This window comes from Sturnira hondurensis, unplaced genomic scaffold (genome assembly GCF_014824575.4).
Source record: "Sturnira hondurensis isolate 20B ecotype Veracruz unplaced genomic scaffold, ASM1482457v3 Scaffold0002640, whole genome shotgun sequence".
Classification (NCBI taxonomy): Eukaryota; Metazoa; Chordata; class Mammalia; order Chiroptera; family Phyllostomidae; genus Sturnira; species Sturnira hondurensis.
The window spans coordinates 1,104,369-1,121,949 of NW_028075271.1; the positions used below are offsets into that span (position 1 = coordinate 1,104,369).

At 50.6% G+C, this 17,581-nt stretch overlaps 1 protein-coding gene across 1 annotated transcript in view; it reads left to right on the forward strand.

The window, feature by feature from the left end:
* The window catches only part of MRPS6 (mitochondrial ribosomal protein S6), a 56,381-nt gene that overhangs the window by 22,767 nt on the left and 16,033 nt on the right, over positions 1-17,581 (forward strand). The gene's annotated exons all lie outside the window — the stretch shown is intronic.

A 17,581-nucleotide genomic window follows, 5' to 3' on the forward strand; every position in this document is an offset into this window, starting at 1 on the left:
TATTGTACCCTTGGTAGTTATTTTTCTTGACCTGCCTTTTCAAAAGACTTGCCTTCTGTACCTGGCCTCTACCTTTTTGCTTAAAAAGTCAAGTGACTTAGAGCATGAGGGTGTTTTGGTGCGGCGTGGCCTTCGGTGACAGAAAACGCAGTGCCCGCTTTGCCTCAGGCAGGCTGTCAGCACGGTGTTTCCACAGGAGGAGAACGTGTCCAAAGTTGCCACGAGTGGGCACTGCTGGGCGCGGGCACCGTGCCACGTGGAGAGCAGGCAGTGTCTGTGGGGCGGGACCCTTTGTCTTGATGGGGTTTGGTCCACGCCCGCATCCTTTGTAGGGGGGGTCCCCCTCCACAGGCCGATCCCTTCATGAGGAGGGGGTGTGAGGGAGGCCCCGGGTGGGCCCCGCCCCGCACCGTCCTTTTCCCAGCTCCAGGTGACGGAGACTGACTGTGTATCTACTTTCTTTGACTTTTCTGTAATCCGAGACTTTTTAAATTGCATGATTTTATTCGGCTTTTGATCTTTAGGGAAAATTACTACTTTTAGGTACTTTTGTAGATTTTGAATCAAAACTCAGTCCTGATGACTTTAAGTTTTTGTACTCTGTAAACCAGTGTCATTAATCAACTAATGGCGGACTTGGTCGTCCGAGGCTGATTGAGAAATGATCGGACTGCATCGCGTCTTCCCGTTTCCAGGAGCTTTTCTGAGGGACTGAGTCTGCGGAGGAAAACATAATTCGTGTGTGACCAGCATGGTTTCTGAGAGCTCAGTGTGCCTTGCAAAATTTCTTTCTCGGTTTGTAAGTTGGGGGCCAAATAAATAGGACCATCCTTTCCTTGTGCGGAGGCCGAGGCTGTGACATGCCCTGGGTTACTGGGTCCACTGGGGACAGGTAACCAGGTGTCTAACTCCGGACCCACGGTTTGTTCACGGTTTGTCCCTTCCTCAAAGAGCCGTTCCTCCTTGGAGATACCCTTTCAGTATTTGAGGAAATAATGAGATCTTACATTTTCAAATTGGGGTCAGGCTGTGGGGATTGAGATCTTCTGTGAGTGCGTTGCTGTGCACCTCAGCAGGGAGGACTGATGTGCTGGCTGGGCAGCCTTCTTACCCTTTTTATTCGTAGCACCGATGGGTAGGAGGTGTTTCTGTAGGCAGCCCCCTTCCGTGTTCAGAGGTCCCCTGTCGTCTTCTCTGTGCTCTCGTCTTGGTATAATATGTAAAGTGCATCCTCTTGTGTGTGTCTGTGTGTATATAGCAGTAGGTCACGTTCAGAGTAGTAATGCCTGTAAATAGGGAGGGACTGTTAGCACACCCATAGGGTGGGTTGTTCTCAGCAGTGCAGACATCACTTTGTTTAGGCCAGCGCCCCTGGAGCTTGTCCTGTTGCTTCCCAGTGATAGATGATGCGCTTGAAAGTGTGTGACTCGCTTGGCACAGCTTCATTTCAGGGGCTCACCCTTCAGTCTGTGTTTCCTTAGAGTGGTCACTCGTGGGGTGGTGCCTGTCCACGGTGTACCCTGAGCTAGCAGGACGTCAGCTCAGCGGCTCTTCAGTGGGGACACGGATCTCCAGGCATTAACGTGTGTGTACTTTTGTGTTGGCTCAACGCTCAGAATCGGCGAAGAGTAATAGTGACTAAAGTAGTTAAGAGTCAACATGAAGTGAGGACATTGGTCTTATCTGCTGTTAATGGTGTCCCCAGTTCTGCTTTTTGTCCTCTCAGGCGGTTCTTGTCTTCAGACCGGATGAGAAGACCTTGTTATCTGGTGTGCAAGAGAAACACTGACTCCTTCATGGGGCCTCCGAGCTCTGCTCCACTGGAGTTGGTTTCCGTCCCGCCCCCCGAAGTAGTAGGCAGCTTTCGAAGCACTAGAGCCACTCTGTCTTTTCCCACGGGCCCTTCTTGCACAGCAGGTTCTTTGTCACTTGTACCTGAGCTTGGGAAAGTGTCGGGCAGGGGCCATGGTGCCGTGTCCTTTGGCCCGCATCCAGCGCCTGCAGGAGTTGGCAGGGGCCAGCGCCGAGTGCACCCTTACACTGCGAGAGTCGAGCCTGAGGCTGGGGGGGCTGGGGGGGCTGCCATGTCTCATGTGGGGCTGCTGGCGGCTTGGCCTCTGCTTTTCTCAGCCCGCTGCTTCCTTCCCTCTTGTCTCTGAAGGTCCTGAGACGTGGCCTGCGGGTGAGTCTCCACCTGCCCCGCCCTCTGCACTGGTGGTGCACCTACCTGTTGCGAGGGTAGACCTGCCAGTGGCCCCCGCAGGACTCCGCTTCCTTGCTTTCCTTCTGCTTTACTCTCCTGTGTCACTTCCATCCAAGATGCGACTGGAAGGGACCACATGGGTTTCTAGCAGTGACACCTCGTGATTCCCCAGGTTTGTGCTGAGAGATGTATAAAGACCATTCCAGTTAAATGATAGGATTACAAAGACTTGCCTGGACAACATTTTCCTAAGGAATCAGACAACTGTCAGGTGAGATGCCGAGCAGGACCCGGGCGACACAGTCAGAGAAACGGTGAAGAACACGTGCACAGACGCAGAACTGGGCTCCCTGAGCTCTGGGGCTGGAAGGGACGTCTTGGCTCTCAGCTGCTTTACACCTGCCCCAGTAGACAGGGCGCCAGTGAGTGAGATCCAGCTTGTTAAACCCTGGTTTGACGCTACGTTCTGTAAAGTACGAGTTTATTAACATATTTGAGGTATTAAAATGACTGATTTGAAGTGATATTTTAGTAGAAAAATGCTGTTAGGCTTTAGTATTCATAAGATTTCTTACTAGCCGGGTGTTCCATCACTTAAGTCATTTCAATGTTAACACTAGCCTGAGTAGACTGTGCTAATAAGGGTATATCTCTGTCCGCGTGTACACCCACCTGCCGTTCAGAGACTGGTCTTTCCCCTTCGTTTCTCTCCTCCACATCACTTCCGTTCTTCACCTGTTCCCTCTGTGCACCAGACGCCTGCTCTGAGCTTCTGTCGGCTCAGTCGTTGTCAGGCTCACTGCTTTAGTGAGCAGTGGGCCTGCTCCGCCCGGTGAGGAAACTTGTAGCAAGTGATGGTGTGTTAATTATAGGAGTGTTTAACACCCAATCTCTATTAGCTTGAACTGTTATTCTCAAAGATAATTTTCTCAGACTTTGTTTTTCCTGCGGTGAAAGCCCTAATTCAGTATGTTTTCTCTCAGCACTCCTTTTTAAAAAATTAGGGGCACAGTAGCTAAAACTCGTGAGTCCCTTTGAAATGATGGTACCACAGTGTGGGGAGGAGTGGAGTTCTGATGCCAGAAGGCCTTGTTCTTGGGATAATTAAAGGGGAAAAGTTGGGCTGAGCAGTTGGTGTGTAGAGAAGCCCTGCGTACTGGGTCGGTATGAGCTGGGTTACACGGGACACGGCCTTCTGATTTTCACGCTCGGTTAGACTTGGTTGGCCCCTCAGGGCTGCAAACCCCTTTTCCTCCATTAAGGCCGCTTCTGTTCATTGGGGTGGTTTTCATCTAGGGCTCCCCTCTGTTAGAAGACCACACGTTCAGCTGCTTTGACTGCTAGAACACAGAGCAGGTAAGGGGCGCAGGGATCAGTGGGCGTGGTCAGGGCTGGGCCCCACGTTGCCCTTCACCTCGGCTAGTCACGGAAAGGTTTTCACGTAAACTGCTCCCTCCAGTGCTGGGAGTGAGACTTTGCTGACTCACCTTTAATGGGATGTTGTGAGTATTGGGGTTACCTAAGTTTCTGTTTCCACCTCAAATCCTTTACAAAAGCTAAATTTTGGGTTGGTTGGTTTGGGGTTTGGCACCCCATTTCCGTGGTAGTTAGTGTCCTTAACTGTTGGCATACAGTCTTTTATTCAGAAGTAAACAACACGTTTGGTGGATCTGTAGCATCACTCATTCTATGAACTTTTCTTTCTAGGGGAGACCATAATCTGAAGCTGTTGACCTAAGCCATCACCCTTACTGTATGTAATGATTTTTTAAGTTCCATTTGGCTATTTGGGTGCTAGAATAAATAAAGCAAGTGAAGAGCAGGTCAAGACGAAGCACAGTGGTCTCAGACCCCCCTAGTGCAGCAGCTCAGAAAAGCCCCCCACCCCCACAAACAGTTCAAGGCGTTTGGTCATCAGAGAGCTCTGCTACAGGGGAAATGTATATTTCCGTGTATTTGGCAGTAGCACAAGTTGACAGTGGACAACCAGAACCTAACTGGAGGCTTATGTTTCTCTGTCTTGGTACACTCATCTTGACCCTGGTACCGTGGATAGAGGAGTGCTTGATTTTTGTCTGACTCTGGACTAACTAGTCTGGGTAATTTTTCAATATATCATTGTAGCCTAGACTTTCTAAGTGAAGTGTTCCCTGATAACTCACTTGTAGTCCTGGTGGTTGGAAACTTACATTAAGCTCATTGCTGTTACTGAAATCCCAAATCGGCAAAGGCCAGTGACCAGGGTGTCCCCAATCGGCATCTGAGAGTCCTGTGTCTGACCAGTGCCTTCTGGTCGCCCACACTGACTCTGCTGGTGTACACCTTTCCCTTCTCGGTTGAAAACTGCTACAGTCTTATTAAATTTTGTTATAGCTTGTGAAGGAAGGAAGTACCTTTATATTTAGTTACTTTTATATGCAGCCAGTATTTTATGTTCAAAGAAACCAGGTAGCCTAGTTGGTGTCACAGCTTAAGTGTTATTTATATGTACTTGTTTCTTTCATTAAAAAATAGTTACTTATATCAATTCTGTGAGTACACGTAAACTGTGTTGTTTTCCAGTGCAGCTTTGACAGGTGCATCCGGGAACGCGCGTGTTACAAGTTCCACACCCACAACAGGGCACAGTGTGAGGTCCACAGAAAGCACAAACCCCGCTCCCCGCGTGTGTGTCTCCACACGCAGAAAGCACAAGAGTGGCAGTGTTCTCGGTGTCGCACAAGTGCCAGTTGCGGAGCACAGCTGCAGCCGGGTGGTCAGGACAGAGGGCCGCGCCGGAGCGCTTCGGACGGTGCGGTGTCTCCGTGTCTCCACTTTGGCATAGCAGGCCCTAAGTGGTAGCAGTCCAGTCTAATCACTTGGGTGAGTTTGTGTTTCTTTGGTGGAGGGAGACAGTATAAGTGTCAGCAGTGCTACTGTTAGTTATGTTTGGGGATCACCCGCTAACATGGGTTGTGTGGGCTCTGACCTACAGTCTGGAAGTGAAGAGACCAAGACAGACTCACAGGTTTTGGGGGGACAGTTTGAGAAACTTATGCTGTAGATGGTTTGTTTTTTTAATCTTAACTTTTTAGGATGTTCAACCTCCCGTCAATAGAGTCCTGAAAACATGGAGAAATTTCACATTTTAAGAGGGCAAATACTACTTGGTGTTTAATAATTTGTATTGGTTTGTAAGTAGGAGATGAAGTTATCTTCTGTGTGTGCCTGACTGCATTTCATAATAATAGTGCAGAGTTTGACTCACTCAGGTGTCCTGAGTGGCAAACTAATTCCAAGACAAATCTGCCAGTTAAACTACATTGGTTTTCACAGTGGTTCTAAGAGTCTAAGGGACTCTATTGCCCGTCCCACCCCCTGCTTCCAGACTAGATCGATCTGTGAACGAGGGAGCAAAAGAAGACAGTGTGTTTTGTTCTGCTCCGTGTTGTCCTTATCTTACCCCAACCTTCTCCACCCGAATAGTCCCTGTTTATCGTGAATGAAGAAATATGTCATTGTCTTGGGTTTTGCTGGTATGTCAAAAGATAAAACTCTCAGGATGGGAGAGAAGTAACTACCTTTGTTTCCCACTCTGTCTTGTGTATTTGTCTTCTTGGGGAAAGACTTGGTCAACTCCGATCACGTGGAATTATGGTGGAGCTGGTGCACACTAAGGAGACAGGTCGGGAACAGTTAACCTGACCTGGGGGGAGTTAACGTCCCCTCTGCAGCAAAGCCTGGTGTGTACCTGCAGCGAGAGGTGGGAGTGGAAGACCTCGGGCTGGGGGCTGAGGGGGAGGAGTGCCGGAGACGCAGGCAGACGGAGAGGTTCGGGGACCACCTTTGGCATAGCAGGACATGGTACGGCAGAGCAGTTAGAACCTGTTTGTTCTAGGGCATGTGTGTTCTGTGTCTTTAAGCGTTTTAAATCTAAACGTGTGTGAGAACGTCATGCTTCTCAAGATTCTTCCGTTAGAATGTCTGTTGCTAATAGTCCCATGGGAAATTGCTTTAATTAGTCTAGGTGAAGCAGTCCTAGAGTGTAAATACGTGTAATTAGAATTTCCTGATTTCACTGTGAGATCTCTAACTTTTGAGTGGCAAACAGATCAACAAGTCTTTGCTCATGGATTTTTCTGTGGGGTTGTTAAAATACAAAAGCTTTATTTTTTTTGATAAGGACGGATTGCTTTAGTGTCAGATGGAGGCATGGACTCCGCTCCCCTGCTCCCCTCCAGTGCTGCTGAGGTTGATGGCCAGCCGACAGAGTTCGGGAGCATCGCGAGCATTGCTGTGCCTTGCTCGGGCGTCCCGTGTTCTGTGGGCAGTCACGCATGAGCTGTGGCGTGCTCCTCACTGCTCTTCTGTGTGTTTGGTTAGGTGTGTGTCAGACTCGTTGCTGTGCAAAAGTTAGTAGTCTTCTTTAGGAAGAAAGCCAGTTCCTTTTAAAATACCCTGTGAAATTGCTTCCTTCATTTCTTTATTTTTAAGCCAAATGTCAGCAGAGTACTGCTGCTTTTATCTAGTAATTTTGATATCTAAGTATTAATGCGTTTAAAAAAATGTCTACATTGAAAAATGTTTTTTCAGCGTCCTGCCTGTTGTGCTCTATTTGAGTTTTCTGTTGAAAGGCTAGTCTGCGCACTGGGGGAGTGTAGTGTGTGTGGTGTGCATTATCTCGGCAGCAGTGACGCGTCGTAGATTGGGTGGCAGTGGGTGAAGTTGCCGAGTCCCTGGTGAGTGTTCTGAGTTGTTCACAGACTTCCGGTGTACCCTCCATCGTCTACGGCTTTTTCATTATTTTCTAAGGTGTAACTAGTTGGGTCCATCTCATACTGTGTTTTAGTTTCAAGCAGAAAGTAGAACTTGCTATGAACCAGGTTGCTTCCATGTTGAAAGGAATACAATTGAAATTGTAGATTTAGGATGGTTAACCATATATGACAATTCTAACTTGACTATTCTAACCTACTGTATACAACCTGATTTTTTAAAATTGTAGACATGTATAATCTTGGTTTTAATGTTTCTAAAAGTGTTACTGTTTTTAAAAATGAAAAAGAAGCAAATCTGCTAAAGAGCTGTTGGTCTCCATTACTGACGCCGTGACATACACTGTTGTCCGTGTGTGCTGTGTGTTACCTGCCAGCTGCTGCTTCGGCCTTCAGAAGTATTTGGAAATTTAAGATGAACTGCACTTCTTGCAAAGTATATTCCTTTCTGTGGTATTTTTGTCCTGTAACTGAAGTATAGTAATTATTTTATGGAAATGTTAGCACTTATGTACCAACTTTGAATAAAATGAAAAATCGACATCTCTGTGGCTCAGTGTTTTTCGTGTGCACGCATCTGCCGTCGGTTTACAGCGTCCTGTGTGTTAGATGCCGGGTTGTCTCGGCTCCTTTCCTCTTGGCTCGTGAGTGGCTCCAGGGAGTTTTCCCGCTGCCACCGTGGTCGTTTGCCTCTGCAGACCGGAGCTCCCGGGGTCCACTGAGAGTGAAGCTAGACGCAATTCACCGAGTGAAAAAACGCCCTCGTTGTAAGAGCAGTAAGGAGAACCCAGGAATTGTCCGGGTGCACCAGTAGTTCACACTCTGTCACACGGGCTTTGTCATCTCTCCACCATGCACACTTCTCTGAACCCCGGGAGCGGAAGGTGCAGACGTCATCCCGTTCCAGCCACCCAGTGCGTGGGGACGTGTTTCCCAGGGACAGCTGCTCATCCGGTCATGGTGTGATTAATCAGTACCTGGGAAGGAGCAGTGACCCGTTTCAGTGCGTGAGGGGCGCCAAATTCACTTTCACCGGGGCCGCGTCAGCCCTGCGGTTGCCTTCAACGGGCTGAATGTAACGTCAGGACTGTAAGTGGAACCACCCTGAACAGTGAAGCGAGAGCTCGGTGCTGCTGCCGGGGAGAAACAAGGTGCTGGGCCGGACAGAACCAGGCGGAGGGCCCGATTCGGCCCGCGGGCCTTGTGTGTGCCCCTGTGCTCTACATACAGATGGTGTATGTTTGACTCTGCACGGCACGTGGGCACTTCCCAGCAGAACGTCTTTACTGTGAAATCGAACGTGCATACTCAGCCCTTGGAACACTGACGTCCACAGTGTGGAGAATATGGATAACGGCCACCGTTTCTGGTGTGTCCCCTTGGGGAGCTCCGTGGTTTGCTTCCTGTAAGCCTCTCGCTGGTCGCTGCATTTTGTTAGCTGGTCAGCACACAACCTTGTTCTATGTATGTTTGTTTAAAACCATCATTGCACTGTTACGGGAAACGGGGCTCAGGCCAGCAGCATGCTAGCCCATGCCTGCATGAAGCCTGTGAGGCATGTGCTGTCCCTTTAAAGCACATCACAGCCTCCTTGCAGGTAGGGACACCGTACGGCACTGCAGCACCACACTTTGGCATGTCACACAGAGTCCAGCCTGTGAGAGCGTGGAGCCGTGCAGGCCACGGAGAGGACCCGTGTGTGAGGTCTGGGGGCTGGGATGAGAGGGCAGAGCGCCACCTGTTGGACCTTGGCTGGGAACGAACGCACGTGTCGGGTGCTCGGATCCTCTGCAGCTCTGCTGGTGCGTGTCTGCAGGGGGCTGCAAACACAGTGCGGGTATTGGTGGGGCTCCAAAGAGTTTCAGCTAGCGGACTCATGGCAGGCATGGCCCCCCAAACAGTGAGAAGTAGCTCAGATGTGAGTTGAGCACCCGTGTAAGCGTCAGCCCCTCTCCCACGGGGCTCATTCCACTGTGATACAGTTCGGGTTTTTAAGGGTTTTCGTACTGTCACCAAACCTGCCTCTGACTTTCATCACACAGTCCCGAGTTCTGCCTCTGTAGTATCTTCTATTTGCGTGTTGGAAGTTAGATATTCAAGAGAAATATATAAAGCCTCAAAATTCAGTGTAGCCTCGGTTGTTCTCTGGCCTGTGTAGCAGAGGACATAGGCTTCAGACCTTTTGGGACAATTTTGAGGTAGTTGACGTCCCCTTTTGTGCCCGGCCTCTAAGCGTACTGCAGCACTCCAGGGCAGACACGCTGCCAGTGGGCTGTAGGGATGAGAAGTCGGGCAGAACGCGGGCTGCCGCCCCTCTGGCCCCTCGCCCCCGGTCCCAGTGTGGGAGGGCGCTGTCACGGCCTGTGGCGGGTTCTCTTCCAGGTCCTGCTGTCTGCATGGCACTTGCTGGCTCAGTTTCCATAGCTGCTCCAGTCTGGGTTTTATTGTAATATTCCTGAACTCTAGAAGCTGAACATCCACTTCTTTTTTTTTTTTTTTTAGGAAAAAAAAACCATTATTATTATTACAGGCCAAGGCTCCTCAGAAGTGTGAAGGCGCCTTTATGAGTTTCCATTGTATCTCTTCGTTTCTGCCTTTCACTCGTGTGTTCCTGGTCGGAACTGCATGTCTCCTTTTGACAGGCTGTGCTTTAGCTTCATTCTACATCCCCGCCTGCCCCCTCACCCCTGAGTTGCTGCTGATCTCTTTGCAATGAAGAGCTTCTTAAATTTCATGACTTGGTTTAATCCTGTATTTCTTGCCACTGGAGTTAAGTACAGTTAGCAACTTTCATGTCTCATCTTTCCATTCTTTGATTTAATGTACTCATCAAACAGGTGAACATACTGCAAGCCAGGTTCTTTGCACATCCAGCCTCTAGTNTCGGCCCCGGTCCCAGTGTGGGAGGGCGCTGTCACGGCCTGTGGCGGGTTCTCTTCCAGGTCCTGCTGTCTGCATGGCACTTGCTGGCTCAGTTTCCATAGCTGTTCCAGTCTGGGTTTTATTGTAATATTCCTGAACTCTAGAAGCTGAACATCCACTTCTTTTTTTTTTTTTTTTTTTTTTTAGGAAAAAAACCCATTATTATTATTACAGGCCAAGGCTCCTCAGAAGTGTGAAGGCGCCTTTATGAGTTTCCATTGTATCTCTTCGTTTCTGCCTTTCACTCGTCTGTTCCTGGTCGGAACTGCATGTCTCCTTTTGACAGGCTGTGCTTTAGCTTCATTCTACATCCCCGCCTGCCCCCTCACCCCTGAGTTGCTGCTGATCTCTTTGCAATGAAGAGCTTCTTAAATTTCATGACTTGGTTTAATCCTGTATTTCTTGCCACTGGAGTTAAGTACAGTTAGCAACTTTCATGTCTCATCTTTCCATTCTTTGATTTAATGTACTCATCAAACAGGTGAACATACTGCAAGCCAGGTTCTTTGCACATCCAACCTCTAGTAAAGATGAGTAAGATGCAGCCTTGAAGAGCTCAGTTAGGGAAGGCGGTGTGCTCCTGAATAATGGCACTCGCAGGATAGCACGTGTGTTTGAGATGCACGTGGGATTACAGAGGAGAGGCCCGCTTGTGGGAAGTGCTGAACCTTACCGGGTCTGCTTCCTCCAGTCCTTCTGCTTGTGTCCCCTGCTCTTCCCTGCCCTCGAGGTGCACAGTCCCCCTCCCACCCCTTGAATTAAGCAGCAGTGCAGTGGTCTGGGGGGGACACTCTTTTGGTCTGTCGTTCAACCGGGTATGCAAATCTGATTCTTTGTAGCCCAAGGTTCTGGTTCTGTTGGTGCATATTTTAAAAAATTACTCTCACTCAGTGAATTGATATTTTTGCTAAACACACACTGATGCTTAGAAGACTCACCAGGTCTAAATAGACTTTTCTTACAACACTTGGTCTCTACTATCAGAGTCCTCTGCCGAGTCTTCCCTCTCTCTCCTGGTCTCCCTGCCCTTCCAGGTGTCCTCCTCCCACTCCCGGAGGAGGCTGAAATATCAGGCGCAGGGAGGGAACTGAATTGTGCATGAGGGAGAGCAGTCAGCGAGACAGGGAGCTTGCCAGTGGCCACCTGACTCCCGCGCTCGCTCTCTGTTTCATGAGCGCTGGCATTTCATGTACCTGCTGCCATAGTAACCAGGACTCCTGCCAATCTTTCTGTTTCCCATCTTCTTTTATTCATCTGCATGTGCATCTGGAGGGGGACGGGGAGGGTGGAAGTGGAGCGCTCCCAGGAAAAGGATGGTGGATTTGAGAATGCCCTCCGAACAGGAGGCTGGGCACTGCTCCCTGTGGGAGCAGCGTGAAGCTCAAGCAGTCGGTCCCCCTGCTGGGATCGTCGTCTCTCCGTTGCACATTCAGGGAGGGCTCTGTCCTATCTGTGAGCAAAGCAGTGTTTTTATGATCCATCAGTCAGAGGAGATTGCTGAGCATCCCTTATAATGTGAAGTTCAGCCAGCATCATCTAGCTTTGGGGCGATGAGAAGCCAGGCAACTTCCCACTAGAATGTGGTTCTCACCTTTGCACCTGTGGCGCTTTAAAAAGTTCTGGTGCCCCAGACTTCTGCGTCCCCAGGCCAGCCGAGCAGGAGCGTCTAAGGGGAGACCCTACTGGCCAACGTGCTCGAGAGGAGCACCTGGCGGTCGGCCTCTGACTCACCAGCTCAGAAGACAGTGGGCCAGTGGGCTCCCCAGTCTGACCGTAGATGGTGGCCGGATGACATTGTTTGACTTGAGACCTCGGAAACAAGTGGGTTAATTAAGGAACAAAAGTGTGTTATGAACCACACAGGTTTACTGTTAACTTAGGCACCTCATAAGGGACAACTGGTAGATTCATACAAAGTTGGATCTCATGTAATCAAGACTTTATTCTTACTCTGTGGGTTAGTACTCGAGATTTATTTGTTCATCACCTTTTGTTACCAATGCTGATATTGGTACCTGAGCATGTACTGGCTGCAAGGGTCCCTTGGATGCCACTGCATTTAAGGTTAAGGTGTGCCCAGGTTATGCCTTCGAGGCAGGCAGCCTACCTTGCAGCTGAAGTTACTTGACTGCCGTCTACTGCCTTGCCATTGGCAAGTCCAGCCACACTGTGGGTTCTGTTGGATTGTTTGTGCTTTGTTGTTGCCCGGGCGTTACTCTGTGCTGAACTCAGCAGTCATTGGACTCTTGCGCCTCTGACTTCTTTTCTCTTTCCTTAGTCTTCTCTGGGCTCCCTGTCTTCCCCACTGACCTTCAATGTCAGATTTCCCCAGTCTTAAAAATCTCCCTCGTGGGCACGTGGCCTGCTCTTATTTTTCTCCTCACCTTGGTTTCATTGGTCTGCCCTGATTCCAGGACCAGTGATTTTTGGGCTCCTGACCTACAGAGCCCAGCTTTCCTGGCTCCTAAGAGTGCAGTCAGCTGCAGCAGCCCAGGGTGCTGGAGCTCACCCACGGGCTCCCCAGTAACCACAGGGCAGCTGTCACTGGTGAGGCTGGGGGGCCAGTGCATGTACTCTAGAGGCTGAGGCAGCACGCCAGGGCTTAGACACGGCAGTTTCGGGTTATGGCGTTGACTGTGAGAGAGCGGTGGGCATAGGCTGAGGGGAGAAATTCTTCTTAAACTCAGTTTGCCCCTAAACAAGTTTGTTTCTAAAACACCTCTCCATAGCTCATTGTAAAATAAACGAGATCACAGAACAAAGGTGGGAAAAGAATACTACCTGGGGAAAACTAATAACAGTTTGCTGTGTATTCCTCCAGACTTCCTTTTGTGTATGTATACATAATTAACTTTTTTCCTTATGGAAAAAGAAAATGCTGTAGCATGCTTTCTTTTTTATTTTTTAAGATTTTTACTTATTTATTTTTAGAGATGGGAAGGGAGGGAGAAAGAGAGGGAGAGAAACATCAATATGTGGCTGCCTCTTGCATGCCCTGCAATGCACCAGGTACCTGTCCCAAAACCCAGCCATGTGCCCGACTGGGAATTGAACCGGTGACCCTGTGGTTCACAGCCCTGTGCTCAATCCACTGAACCACACCATCGAGGGCCTGATCTCTTTACTAAAGTATTTTCATGTCAGGATGTAAGGACCAACACCCTGTTTCTAACGGCCGCGTGTACTTGTTCAGTCGGTGAAAACCACTCACTGAACCGGCCTCCTGTCTCCATCGCGGTGCGTGTCTCACAGCTGAGCCTCCGGCCCCGAGGAGTCTCCTGCGTGAACTCCCGGACGTGACTGCGGGGTGAAGGCACACGCATTTTAAAGTAGTATTTTTGCTAAATTGCCCTCCAGAAGGTTTACGTTTTTACAGTGTAAGTAAGTGAAGAAACCGGAATCTTAATGTTCTAGTCAGAAAATTGCCTTGAGTAGAAAAAGGCAGTGTTTCTACCTGACAAGACACGGTGCCCACACTGATTCCACTGCAAACACGTGCGGCCTCAGAATCTTCCCACCCTTCATCCTGTAACCCCGCCCTTCATCCTGTAACCCCGCCCCTTGGAGCCCCAGCCCCGCCCTCTTCCCCTCCCACCTCTGGGACACGCAGGTGTTCAGTCAAGGCCACTGTAGCCAAGCCTGCCATCGAACTCAGTGGCTCCTCCTGAGTGCCTGTCGCGCTGGTGTCAGCGTTGCTCACATTTCAACCTGCCCCTCCTCACTGCCATTCCTGTGCCTGTCCTCACACCTGCCCCGGACGTTTGTCATGTGTCTCATGTCCCCGGGGCTGTCTTCTGGAGGTGGCTCTCCTGGCGAGCAACGTGGACGTACTTGTCTTGAGGAAGACGCTTGAGAGGCCCATTTCCAGGTGAATGTGGGTCGGCCCTTACGAAGCGACTCATCCAAATGGTGGTTTCCTGTGTTCCCGCGGCGTTCAGTCTGCTGCCTAGAGACCAGTCGGTTGTCACACGCCACGTGCGCGTGCGGGGGCACGCCGCCTCTTACAACTGATCAGGGCCATCACATCGTTCCGAGCTGTTCCCAGTCCTCACTCCGTAGTCCTTCCACGGGCCCCCACCCCCATCAGTGCCCTCCCAAAGCGGACGAGTGAAGGCGGCTGGCGAGGGGCTTCACTGAAGGCGTGGCTTCAGCGGCTCCTGGGGCCCTGACCGCGGAATGACCGCCGGGAGTGTCTGAGCTGCCACTGGGCGGCGTTCCACGTGCGTCGTGGGTCTGGTGCCTCTGCCGTCCTCTCCCCCACTTTCTGTGCCTTTGAAGTCTGTGCTGTAGTTACTCAGTGTTTGTTACAAATGGCGGTTCCTGGGCGAAGTAACGGAGCACTACTTTCCCAAGTGTTTTCTGTCGATGGCCTTTGGAGAACACGTGGAAGGTGCTTTCCTGGGCAGCCACAAGTCAGACAGTGTGTGTTGGTCTGTGCCGGCGAGCAGTCATGTTCCAGCCTGCATTTATGTATCTTCTTTTAGTGTTCTGCACTTGTTCTTACTGAGTTTTATCCTAATTCTTAAAATACGGATGTGCTTCATAAGTGTTTAACCCTTGAGTGCCTGGAGGACTGCGGCTCTTGACTCCGCCCATTGCGGAGGCAGGAGGGCCGCTCTCTCCGGAGGGAAGCCGCCCGGGCCGGGTGCAGAGGTGGGCTCCGGGCTGGTGCCGGCGCCGTCTGAGGCGGCCACTGTCCGCTGCGTCTCCCTGAGGTCTGCTCGTGGCAGGCCTTCCCCCAAGCCTGCTCCATTGAATGGTAGCTACTCAGGACCCATTTTCAAAATTGCTTTCCGAGTCTCCAGGTAGAATTTCCAGGGACGTTCTGTAATTTTCAAGGCCATTTTTTTCCAGGAGATAAATTTTGGAATTAAGATTTACAGAGAATGGCCCTGACTGGCATGGCCCAGTGGGTTGGTGCCATTCTAGCAACCCAAGGGTCGCCTGTTCGAGTCCTGATCAGGGCACACTCCTGGGTTGCCAGCCAGGTCTCTGCTCAGGCATGTGTGAGAGGCAGCTGATCAATGTTTCTTTTCCTCTCTTCCTTCCTCCCTCCCCCTCTCTCTTAAAATACATAAGTAAAAGCTTAAAAAGAGATTTAAAGAGAATGGAAAGTCATGTACATCTTCACAGACAGTTTTCTGACCCAGCTCCGCCTTCCTTAGAGCCTGCTGATCCTGGCAGCCCTGCTTGCAGCTTCCCATAGAGGGAGGGAGGCAGGAGCAGATGCCACGTGCCAGTGTGCGTGGCTTCTCGGAGCTTTTGTGTCTTGGTGGACTGTGAGGGTGTCGGAGGGACATTGGGTGCACCCAAGGGGCCCTGCTCAAAACTGTTTCTGCCAGAGTCTATTTCCAAGGTAATTTGGTTGATGATCTTCTCCTCTGGGATGGAAGTATGTTTAATTAGGTTAGATACTGGTCACTGATCATTGGTGGTGTTTCTGGGGCTTCCACAGATCCTTGGCTTAAATAACCTCACTGAATGGGGGTTTTAGGGGGGCAAGTGGGGATACATGGTCTTTTATTTGTCCTGTCTCTTTGCTCTCACCTTCATTGTAGAAACTTTGCCCATTAGAATCTCTAGAACTGCAGTTTTCAAACTGTGGTCTGGGAGCTGGGGCTCCCCAGGGACCAGGGGATCATTACCAAAGCAACCTTGAGTGAATCACCTGTGGCCTTAGTATAAACTGGCTTGTCCTCAATGTCTTCCTCACCGTGTGCACTTTGTAGTGTCCCTGAAAAGCCAGCTTGGTTTCCGAGTGACTTCAGGGTGATGCATGGTGCCGGACAGCCTTGGAGCTTCACCTTGGCAGGGACAGCCCAAGTCAGCAATCTCCCCCCCATCCCCCGCCCAGTATTGCTGGCTGCCTCTGCGCCCCTGTGGTGCTGGGGGTTCGGGTCAGTCCACCCCGGGGCAGGTGCCGTGCGTCCCCGGCTGCAGCTCTTGGACAGGGGTTTCCGCTTCCCCAGAGGCTTCGTTGGTTGGTTTCTCTGTCATTTCTACCCTTTGAGTCCATGTTAACCCTTGGTATCCTGTGAAAAAATAATACGTATTTTTTTGCATGGTAACCCTGTAGATAGTAACTTAGCTGTTGGGTTTTCCTCTAAGTCTTCTTTTGTAAACTGAATACCAGTGATTTCAATAATTAATAATGTCAAAAATTGATTTTAATTGTGTGTAGGGTGAATTTTCTTTTTTAAAGTATTGTTTAGTGTAATTTTTTTGGATAATGTTTTACCAGTAAATAATTAGAACTATGTAAGCTTAATGTTTATATATATATATTTGAACTTGATATTTTTGAAATAGGTGAAATATTTAGTTTCACATTTAGATGAATTTTGGATTCTTCCCAACAAAATGTTAGCATTAACAGCATTTTGGCACTGCGTGGAGTAAGGAGAAAGACAGCAGCACTGCTCTTCAGCTCCGTGCTGTGCCCCGCCCTGGCAGAGAGCTCCGCTGCACAGACACGGTGGCTCCAACTGCGTCGGAGGTGCTTGGAAACTTGGGGCTCTTGCAGAAAAAACAGGGCTGAGTAAGCAAGAGACCCTCTTAGGATGCACAAGTGACACCTTTATTTACTTAACAGCCGCTCCCAGCACTGTCAGTGATGTGGACTGTTGAGGCTTTGGGAACGTGGTTGTGTCTGAGACCAGCAACCGTCCTTGGTCCCCTGAAGCCTGAGTTCTGGTGACAAAAGGTATTTGAATGTTGGCATGAGCTACGGCTCATGCAGGAGGGAATGGGAGTGCCCCGAAGGGCTCCTGGCAGCGGCGGGGCAGTGCAGGGCAATGGGGACGAGGACAGATGTCAGCCAGGCATGCGTGGAGAGAGGGGTCCTTGCCCCCTCATGTTCTGAGAACGGCGATGAGCATGTGGGTCCCGTGACCGGGTCCGGGCCGGAAACTCACTGGAAGCCACTTGGCCAGCTCGTGAGGAGACAAGGCGCAGATCTCACGGTGGCGGGTTTGGTAGTCTCTTGGGGTTGTCTCACCAGCCCACAAGTGAAGGAGCTGGGGCTGGAACCCACTGTCCCTCGTGCCCGTTCGCAGTCGCTCATGGTTTCCGCTCCGTAGCTCGGCAAATGGGCAGTGTGGGGCGGGGCAGAGCTGCTTCCCGGTGTGGGGAGAGGCCCGGCAGAGGTGGGGCTGAAGCCACTTCATCAAGTGAGACTGTGGTGGTGAGGCCACTTGCTCCTCGTGGCCTCAGGTTTCATGTTGAACATCGTGTTGGGGTGAGCACACATGGTTTGAACTTTAGTTTTCATAGACCTCTCAGTAGTTGGCCCAAACGAGGGAAGTTGAAGTTGGCCTCCGGGGTTTATCAGGCTATGAGCTCTGGGCAGGTGGACCTGCAAGTTTGCGGAGACCCACCGATGGCTGGGACATCCTGCCGACATGTGCAAGCTTGCAGCCCTGTGTGGTGCAGCATGGAAGTCAGCGGCAGTGGTGGTGTGGGCTTGGGGGCCACGCGGGGTCACTTCTGTCCTCGCTGGTCTGCCTTCAGCAGGAGTGCCGGGACATGGTGGCACTGCCTGAGCTGTCCATGTCCCCGTAGAGCGGTGTTGGCACAGATGGGTGGCGAGCCAGATTCGGCCACAGGCCCTGGTGTGGTTCACAGTGACGAGGGCCATGACCCGGGACCAGCAGGCTGGTTATGGCTTTCGCCCTCCTTCATCTCTCTTTTTCCGACTGTTGGG